The sequence below is a fragment of the Pleurodeles waltl genome, chromosome 9 (assembly GCF_031143425.1).
Source record: "Pleurodeles waltl isolate 20211129_DDA chromosome 9, aPleWal1.hap1.20221129, whole genome shotgun sequence".
Classification (NCBI taxonomy): domain Eukaryota; kingdom Metazoa; phylum Chordata; class Amphibia; order Caudata; family Salamandridae; genus Pleurodeles; species Pleurodeles waltl.
The window spans coordinates 984972206-984982649 of record NC_090448.1 but is presented as its reverse complement, the minus strand read 5'-3'; positions in this window follow the sequence as shown (position 1 = coordinate 984982649).

Below are 10444 nucleotides of genomic sequence, written 5' to 3'. Positions count from 1 at the left end.
GGCAATAGGTTTTGGTTTGGGTCGTACCATGCAACAACCCGGATAGGTGTGGTCTGCGCAGTAGATCATGAACAAATGTCCACCTAGTAATGCCTGAGTATGCAGGAGCTCAGTTAGGCACTACTGCAGTGTCTCTCTATGGCAAAAGAGGAGTGTCCCCTAATTTGGGTGCCTATCACGCAGGGATATATCTGTTGGTATTCTCTGCAGGCTCAATGCGCTCGTGAGGTGGCACTAGCATGTGCTTATGGTCTAATGAGGTGGCAGGTAGTTTGCCTCTCCGCTACGTCTGTACACCATTAGAAGGGTATATTTTTTGGGGGGAGGAAGCTGTCCAATACCACTTGCGTTGTATCACTGTTATAGTGCACGCCGGGGGTTAGGAGGCACCACTCCTAATGACTCAAGGCCCCCCCAAGGGAACATTGCAATATTGTAATGTCCATGCTCAGGCGTAAGGAGTAGGCTCCGCTGTCCCAGGACACAACTACTCCAGTAGGGTATACTTTGTGGCCCTCTCTCCTCCCGTGCCTCATAAATGCAAAATGCAGGTATCTTCATGCACCCCAGGGCCAGTACAGCTCCAGATAAGGAGCACAGCAGTGGGAGCAGCCCTTGCTCCTGGCAGGACCCTTACCGGGTCATTTTTGCACTTTTTAGTGGGGACTTCCTCTATGCAGCTGGCAGGCCCCACGAGAGTTTAAGTTTTTCTAGCTTTTGCGTCAAGAATTTTTCAATTCTCTTAAGGACACGGAGGCGAGGATTATGCTTCTCTTTCCATGCTTTAATTGTTTAGCAGCCAATAGAAAAACAGAACAAAGACATCACTTCCTGTGACAGAGGCCACATGACCGCCATAGAGTCCAGCCCTACATAAACCCCTTTCTTTGTGTGAGTCCAAATAACAGTAAAAGTCTCAAGAACAAATCCCCAACTGAGGAAAAAAGCGAACCATACAGGAGCTTCAACAGAACCACTGAAATCCAACCATTGAGGGGCCAATGGGCCGTGTCCAAAAAGGAGATTCCAGATAGCAGGAACGACGTTCACTCAGAAGAACAGAAGTCACGTGTCTTCATTGCCTGAGAATAAACAAAAAAAATGAGCCATAAACACTGAACCATACCCCTTGATATTTCAACATTATTTCAAAACGGGGAGGGTAAGAAAAGGAACATAACATGAAAGTCAAGACATCAATAACGTGTAATTTTATACAAAACACTTTTCTGAGGGAGGGATAATCCTCACCTCCTTGTCCTTAATAGAACTGAAAAATTCTTGACCCGAAAGATAGAAAATGTTTTATTCTATGTCAGGACCGGAAGCTCTGATTATGCTAGTTTAAAGCTGATCTAGAACAATCGTTGCAACATCTAAAATGGGTTTGTAGTAAAAAGCCTTATAGGTAGACTCAGATGACCAGTCAGCCAATCTCAAAATGTCCTCCAAGCGAGAACCTAAAGGAAAAGCTTTAGACGCCATAGCGCCTCACGCAGAGTGAGCCCCAAACTGACTGGTATCAATGCCCGCTTCACTCATAAGCCACAGCATCCATCTAGCCAAAGTGGCCAAAGACACTGGGTGGAAAGGCTTCATTAAGGAAATTAATAATTGACCACCTATGTCAGGGCAAAATTGGACTGTACCCACCTCATAATCTTTCAAACATTGTACAACACACAACTTAGAATTATACGGGAAACTAGGATAAAACACAGATTTAGTATTACACTTGGTATGGTGAGAAATAGTAAAGGGTACTCCTTCAAGGGGAAAAAACTCTACCTGAGAGATCTAATGCCTTTACATCAGAAACCCATTTAGAAGATACCAAACACAAAAGCATAGTAAGTTCAGCAGATAGCTGCTTTCTAGAAAGGTACTTATTAGCAGCCCAGGAATCTAGAAAACGTAGGACAATATTTACATCCCAAAGGGTAGAATAACGCGGTTGAGGAGGGTTCGAAAACCAAATTCCCCGAAGAAGTTTACACACAATCGGAAGTTTGCCAATAGGTTTACCCTCGATGGGAATATGAACTGCTGAGATGCCCGACGTGCAATTATTAACAGATCTGTAGGCCATACCTGAAGCTACCAAATGAGACAAGAAATTTAGAATCATGGAGCAATCAGCTGAGAATGGATCAGCACACCGTTCACCACACCAAGAGCGCCAACGTTTCCAAATCCTGAGATTAGAACTAAAGTCCTGGGAGAGACCATTGTTCCCGGAAATTCTCCACGCCACCAGGGTTAGGGAATGCAATTGCACTAGAGGATGAGGAAGGCCCATCGGGTCTTGTAACAGGTTCCAATGATGCAGAAGAATGACCAGCAGAGAGCAAGACATCTCTAGAACTACAGGAAACCAGGCTTGGGTACTCCAAAGGGAGGTCACAAGCACCAGCTCCACCCTCTGATGACGCACTTGAGTCAGAACTCTGGGAATCATCATGAAGGGAGGGAAAACATATCCCAGGAACTGAGACCAGTCCTGCAGGAATGCATTGTTCTCCTGGGATTCTGGATCCGGGCGCCAACTGAAAAACCGATCCAACTGCCACTTGAGGCAAGACACAAAGAGGTCTATTGAGAAAGGGCCCCACAGGTGTTGGAGAGAGTGAAATATTCTCATATGAAGTCTCCAATCGCTGAAGTCGCGAAGATAACAAGATTGCCAATGAGCTACTGTATTACTCTGACCCGGGAGATACTCTGCCACCCCTGAAATCCGATGTTGAAGGGAAAAGTGCCAAAAGGCGAGATCTTGTCCCGCCCAGCCTGTTGACATAACGGACTGCCGAAATGTTGTCCATCCGAAGAAGGATGCAACAATTTGACCTCTCTGGAGAGAGACTGCGAATCGCAAAAGGACCCACCAAGAGTTCCAAGCAATTGATATGAAGAGCTAGCTCCGCCCTTGACCAGCGACCCCCTATGACTATTGAGCCGCAATGGGCTCCCCAGCCCCAGCGGCTGGCATGGCATGTGATCAGGATCTCTGGAGACGAGCCAAAGATCGCGCTCCCATTCCAAACATCCATATGATTGAGCCACCACTGGATCTCGGTCCTGGCCTTGGATGAGAGGGGGACCAGGGCAGAATAACTGAGACCCTTTTGGAGATGAGAGATCTTCAGACGCTGAAGGTCCTGGTAATAGAGAGGGCTCAGAAATATCACCTGAATGGACGATGAAAGGAGACCCACCATTCGCGTTAGGCGTCTCAAAGATACCATCTGTTTGGACAACATCGCCCTTAACTCCTTGTTTATGTTGCGGACCTTGGAGGGAGGAAGGATCGATGGGCTAGGACAGAGTCCACGTGAAAGCCCAGAAACTCCAACCTCTGGGAAGGAACCAGGATGGACTTCTGACTGTTGATGATGAAACCCAAGTCCTGAAGGAGAGATATTGCCCATTCCAGATGGGTCAGTACAAGAAGAGGGCACTGAGACATGATGATAAGGTCGTCGAGATATATGATCAGATGTACCCCTTTGGCACGAAGGTGCTCCGCAAGGGGGCGCATCACCTTCATGAAGCCCCAAGGTGTCATGGACAGGCCGAAAGGAAGGAGCTTGAATTCGAAACAACAGCCCTGCCATTGAAATTGAAGAAACCTCTGGGGGGGAAGAAAAATCAGAATGGTCAGATAAGCATCCTTTAAATCTATGCGGACCATCCAATCGTTGTCTTCTTAAGATGTCCCTTAGCAAATGAATGCCCTCCATCTTGAAATGGTGGTAAGTAATCCAGCCATTGAAATCCTTTAGATTCAGAACCGACCGGTAACTGCCACCCTTCTTTTCTAACAGAAAAATGGGGCTGAGGAAACCGTGAGGATGGGGAGAGGATTCTACTATGGCCCCTTTGACTAGGAGAGCTGTGACTTCCAAGGAGATGAACTCCTGATCTTGTAGGGAAAAATACATTTCCAGAGGAGTAACCCACTGAACTGGGGAATTGTAAAATTCCAGTTTGAAGCCCTGGATATCATCCAGGACCCAGGGGTCCTGGGTGATATTTTGCCAATTGTGTACAAATAAAGATGTCCTGCCCCCAGAATCACTTCTGAAATCGCAATAAGCCTCACCTGCAGGGTTGGACTCCTGATAGGAGGTGTAGGTTCCATTAGATTTCCCTCTCCGGACTCAGTTGCGACCTCCACAGGATCTTGTGGGGGTAGAAAGTGGAGGCGGAGTCCTGGTAGCCTCCTCTGGTATGTTGGTAGGAACCACGTTAAGGGCCTCGATAGTAATTGCGGCTCAAGGCTCACCCACTGTAGCGTACAGGCCTGTTAAAAAGGGGGCGAGGAACCTTTTTTATGGATCCCTGTGCCTTGTCCAGGTTGGCATAGGTGGAGGCGAACTTCGAAAGTTCCTTGAGGAAAGGAGACACAAAAAGCAGACCCTGAGTCAATGGGCCCAATTCAGACGAGGCCAGATCCGTCAGCTTGGGATCCATCTTGAGTAGAATAGAGTGCCGCCTCTCACTGGAGATGGCGCAGTTTGCGTTCCCCAAAAAACATAAGGCCCTCTGGGCCCAACCAACCAAAACTTCCGGGTTAACAGGGACCCCTGACTCCTTAGCCTGAAAACCCAATTCCAGGATTTTGGTAAGAGGACCCGAGACATCCAGGAGTTTATCCTGACAACCACGCCAGGCACGATCAATGCCCTTTTTCAGATCCTTAGAGAATTTCTTAAGATACGTTACCAAGGTGGAGTCAATCTCAGGTGTCTCATTGACCTTAGAGGAGAAATCTGGTCTGGGACATTCTGACCTCAGGCGAGATCGGACGTCCTTATTGAAACTATGTCGAATGTGTGCCTGAACGTATTCAGCCACCTCGGAAGGCAGAATCCAGGAGGAAGATCTGGGGTGGATGATATCTTCCGGTTCGAAAGTTAGAACTTTCATGGGTTGAGAAGGCACTTCCATGTGCCAGGATTTGGGCTTACGTTTACGTGGAGGAGAATCAGGGTCCTTTTCCGGAGCCTGTGAAGAAGCCAAGGCATCACAATCCTCCTTACTCGCATTTCTTGGATGAAGAGACTGTGGCAAAGAATAATGGTGGTCCAAAGAAAAAGCTTGCAAAAGTTGGTCAAAGTCAGCTTGATGAGGGTTTGCATCTGAGGCTGAACTGGAATCTTGTGAAAAAGGCAGCTCTTCCTGGCTGCGAGAAAGGGGCATCGAGCCCTGCTGCTCCGTAAAACCCAATAAGTGTTGCTAAATTGGCTGTATAGCCTGGGCCAAGGCAACATTAACAGTGTGTCTAACACCAGCATCAAGGGCATAGACAAGGTCTTGCTCAAAGGACTCCTCAGGATCATCATAAAAGGTACCTTCCCCAGAGTCTCCTTTATAGCCAATCATAATGAACAATATCAGGTCACACAAGTGAGAGTTTAAAGGGCAGACAATCTGCCAATAATGACTTCCAATGAAGTGGGGTGGAAATGCTGACAATCCTTAAAGCAGATTCAGTGCTCAGGGAAACAAAACTAAAGCCAGGAATAAAGTGTGGAGGGAGGCCTGCTAATATTATAAGAAAAACACAGGAAAAATTATCCACCACAAAGTGGCAATTCGAAAAAGACAGAGCCTACTTATAATTTATTACAGTCCAACAGTATAAACGAGTGGGCGTATAACGGATAGCAGGTGAAAATCCTTCAGAGACGAGAACATGCGTCTCACACATTGTAGGAGGCATGCCTAGTTTTTTTGTGGGTATCCTAGGTACTTACACCTTGTACCAGGTCCAGTTATCTATTATTAGTGAAATGTAGTCAGTGTTCAAGCAGCTTAGGCTGTCTAGAGGTAGCTGTAGCAGAGCAGCTTAGGCTGAACTAGGAGACATGCAAAGCTCCTGCAATACCACTGTAGTTACACAGTACGTTTACACAATAAAAGACAGTACTCAGTGTTACCAAAAATAAAGGCACTTTATTTTAGTGACACAAGACCAAAATTATCTTAGAGGCAATTCTCCTTCCTGGGGGTAAGTATTATACACAATATATTCACTAGAGACCAAAATCAGGTACGTAAATAGTCACAGAATAGTGCAAACAGTAGAAAATACAATAGAATGCAATAGGCCTAGGGGCAACACAAACCATATATTAAAAAAGTGGAATGCGAATCACAAATTCCCCCCAGGCAAGTGTAGTGTGTAGAGGGGCGCTGGGAGTGTAAGAAAACCACAAAGGTGAGTAAAAAACCCCACCCCAGAGCCCAGGAAAGAAGAAGTAAGACTGCAAGCAACAAAAGGTGGATTCCTGGACCTGAAGACCTGTGAAGAGAGGAGACAAGTCCAAAAGTTGCAGAAGATTCCAGGAAGGACAGGAGCCCTTGCCAACCTAGAAGATGGTGCAAAAGAGGATTCTCCGGTTACAAGAAGTCTGCAGAAGAGCACCAAAGAAGATGGCTACAGGTTCCTGCATGGTGCAGGAGATGTTCCAAGTTGCAGTGCTGGATTCGGCCAGCAAGCCTTGGTTTAAGCAAGGTTGCGGTTCAGGTCAAAATGGCACTGCCTGGACCCAGGAGGGACCTGGGGGCCTCAACTCAGACTGAGGAGGTAGTGGGGGCTCCCAACGCTGAAGAGAGCCCACAGATGACCAGGCAGCACCCACAGGAGTCCCAGGACACGGGGACAAAGAAGGTGCAAATTGCGGTTGGTGCAGCACATCAAAAGAAGGTCCACGCCGATGGAGAACAACTCAGCGAGTTGTGCGTCGCAGGATGCAGTGCTGGGGATCTGGGCCACACTATGGACAAGGGATTCTTTCAAAAAGTACACAGAGGCCCTAGGAGCTAGAGATGACACAGTGCAGAGGGGGTACTGTCGCAAACCAGGAAGGCAAGCTCTTACCTCCGCCAAATTTGGACAGCTGGACTTTAGGACAGTCTGGGTGGAAGGGGTTCCACCACCTGTGTTCCAGGGAGCATGCTCGTCGCCAGGAGAAGAGTCCCAGAGAAACGGTTGTCGTCTTGGAAGGTGCCTGCTGGAGCAGGGAAGTGACTCTGTCACTCCACGGGAGATTCCTTTGGTTCTTCTGGTGCAGGGTGAAGGCAGGGAGTCCTCAGAGCGTGCACACCTTGGAAACTGTTGCAGTTGCTGGCTGGAGCTGAAGTTGCAGGGTCACAGTAGCCTTTCTGCATACTTTGTTGCAGTTACAGCGGTTCCTGGAGCAGTCTGTGGTTGATCCGACAGTTAGAAGCTGAAGCAGAGGATGCAGAGGATTCCTGGAGGAAACGTGCAAGCTGAATCTGAAGAGGAACCCACAGGAGGGACCCTAAATAGCCCTGAGAGGGGGATTGGCTACCTAGCCAGGTATGCACCTATCAGGAGGGGTCTCTGACGTCACCTGCTGGCACTGACCACTCAGAGATCTCCAGAGTGTCCCCACACCTTGGAAAAACAAGATGGCTAACGCCAGGGACACACTGGAGGAGCTCTGGGCACCACCCCTGGGTTGGTGATGGACAGGGGAGTGGTCACTCCCCTTTCCTTTGTTTAGTTTTGCACCATAGCAGGGACTGGGGGTCCCTGAATCGGTGTAGACTGGCTTATGCAAGGAGGGCACCATCTCTGCCCTTAAAAGCATTTCCAGAGGCTCTGGGAGGCTACCCCTCCCAAGCCTGTAACACCTATTTCCAAAGGGAGAGGGTGTAACACCCTCCTCCCAAAGGAAATGCTTTGTTCTGCCATCCTGGGACTGAGCTGCTCAGACCCCAGGAGGGCAGAACCCTGTCTGTGAGGTGGCAGCAGCTGTAGCTGCAGTGCAAGCCTCAGGGAGCTGGTTTGGCAGTACTGGGGATCCATGGTGGAGCCCCCAGGATGCATGGGATTCCCCCCCATACTAGATTTGGAATGGGGGGACAATTCCATGATCTTAGACACCTTACATGGCCATATTCGGAGTTACCACTGTGAAGCTACATATAGGTATTGACCTATATGTAGTGCACGCGTGTAATGGTGTCCCCGCACTTACGAAGTCCGGAACATTGGCCCTGGACAGCGTGAGGACACCTTTGGTAGTGCAAGAGTCCCCTCACACTTAGTAACTTTGTGCTTATTCTTCAGTAAATGAAGGCTAGACATATAGGTGACTTATAAGTTACTTAATTGCAGTGAAAATGGCCGTGAAACAATGTGTGCACTATTTCACGCAGGCTGCAGTGGCAGTCCGGAAGAAAGGTTTGTCTGAACTCCTTATGGGTGGCAAAAGAAATGCTGCAGCCCATAAGGATCTCCTGGAACCCCAATGCCCTGGGTACCTAGGTACCATATATTAGGGACTTATAAGGGGGGGTCCAATGTGCCAATTGGAATTGTAATATGAAGTAACTAAACTATAGTGACTAATTTGGAAGCAGAGAGAGCATAAGCACTGGAGTCCTGGTTAGCAGAACTTCAGTGACACCGTCAAGCACTACTGACAACACATATAGGCCACAAACTATGAGCACTGGGGTCCATGTTAGCAGGATCCCAGTGAGACAGTCAAAACACACTCAAAAACAGGCAAAAAGTGGGGGTAACCATGCTAGAAAGAGGCTACTTTCTCACACACGTGTTCTGAGCCCTTGGGGAATAAAGGCTGAACGGAGTCAGCTGAGACGTGCATGCGCGTGAGAGGCAAAACACCGAAATAGAAAGAGGACAGTGGGTTAGACATAAAGCGCTGTCCTCGCTCTCCTAACATCCACTCCACTTACAGAAATGTGAGGGTTTAGAAAAAAACCTCCCCGGGAGAATAACACTCCCAAAATGAAGCGATGCACAATAAAACTAATTAACAACAACGTGGTGTACACAGGCAATATATTTGAATACACTTGTCCCGCAGTGCGAACTCTGCGATCGTAACATTGAAGTTTGAATAAACAATGGCACTTAACTGGCTGCGAATCTGCAAAGAAAGAGGAGGCGGCGTGTTTGACTGGAGGGGTTAATGTAGGGCTGGACTATGGTGGTCATGTGGCCTCTGTCACAGGAAGTGATGTTTTTGTTTTGTTTTTCTATTGGCTGCTAAAAAATTAAAGCATGGAAAGAGAAGCATAATCGGAGCCTCTGGTCCAGACATAGAATTCATGTGCGACTGTGCATAAGGACAGGGGGCTTGCTATGAGCTTGGCCATCATCCCGGAGCGCAATCCGCCTCGCTATCCACTGCTCACCTTCAGCTGGAGGCAACGCTGCGCAGCCGGCCCCAGTCGCGACATCGGCTGCGCCCAACTCCCCGACGGTCTGGTCCAAGATCCGGTCGGATGCCATCCCTGTCACTGCCTTGAGTCCAGTCCAAGACCCGCCGTCGTCTCGACCAGCCGCGACCCCCGATCCTCCTTCTCGTTTCTCCCGGAGTCGCCACAGCCGCCCGGGAGTCTTTCCAGCCTCTGTCACTCCTGTAGCAGGCGCGCCCACCATCTGGTACCAGCGGCCTACCTCTCAATGCAGCGCGGCCACTCTCCAGGCTGCAGTCTCAGCTCGGGGTCGGCTGTTTTTGTTTCTGAGAAGTGCTGGTACTCTCCAATGAAAAGTATTACGTTTTTCTTGAGAAGTGCAGGTTGTCTCCTTCTCAAAATAAAAATGTTCCTATACTCAGTACCGGCCAGTACCGGCCCATTTAAAGGTTTGTACGTGATTCAATCCTTTTATTTAGTTGTGGACAGAGGTCCGCGATAGAAGAGATTTGAGTGCATAGAGTTTTTGCCTGTTCCACCTTTTATAGAAGGCTGGAATTACAGGTGAAAAACTTACTTACCGGGCAAATGAAATATATTGTTGCTATCAGGTGTAAGAGGTTAAAAGAACTCTTCAAAGGTCACACGTCTGTTTGCATATTGAAATGTCAGGGTATGAATAGAATGATTACTTGTCACTGTTAAATAAACATCAAAAATGGAAAGAAATAATGTAAATTTCAGCACAATACCTTCTTTCACATAGACGCACTTTCCAGACAAGTCAAGCACTGGATCTTTGGTTGTTGCCAGTCAGCGCTATATTTTAAGGGGGAGAGGCAACAGACAAGCCTGTCCCGTGGGATGCCTCTGATGTTCACTATAAAACAGACATTTCAGGGAGGTAGCTAAGCAAAATAATGTTGGATTCTCAGCTCTCAGTTGCATTATCCTTTTTTTTAACAAACGTTGTTTATTGGGGCACAGTACATTGCCACGAAGAATGGGATTAATAGTGGCAGGATGAAGAGGTTCTAGCAACAGCTGTGGGACTTGTGGCAAATGGAAGAGGACAGGAACAGGCATCAGTAGAACGTCTCTTCACATTTCCAATAAAAGAGCAGTCTCGGGCCTTGGGTCCACCATGAGGCCTTCTCCATCAGTTCCAAGTAAGGTATAGCTTGATGGCGGGGCTGGGGCCTATACGCTGAAGGCAAGCACTCCTGATGGTGGGGCTGGG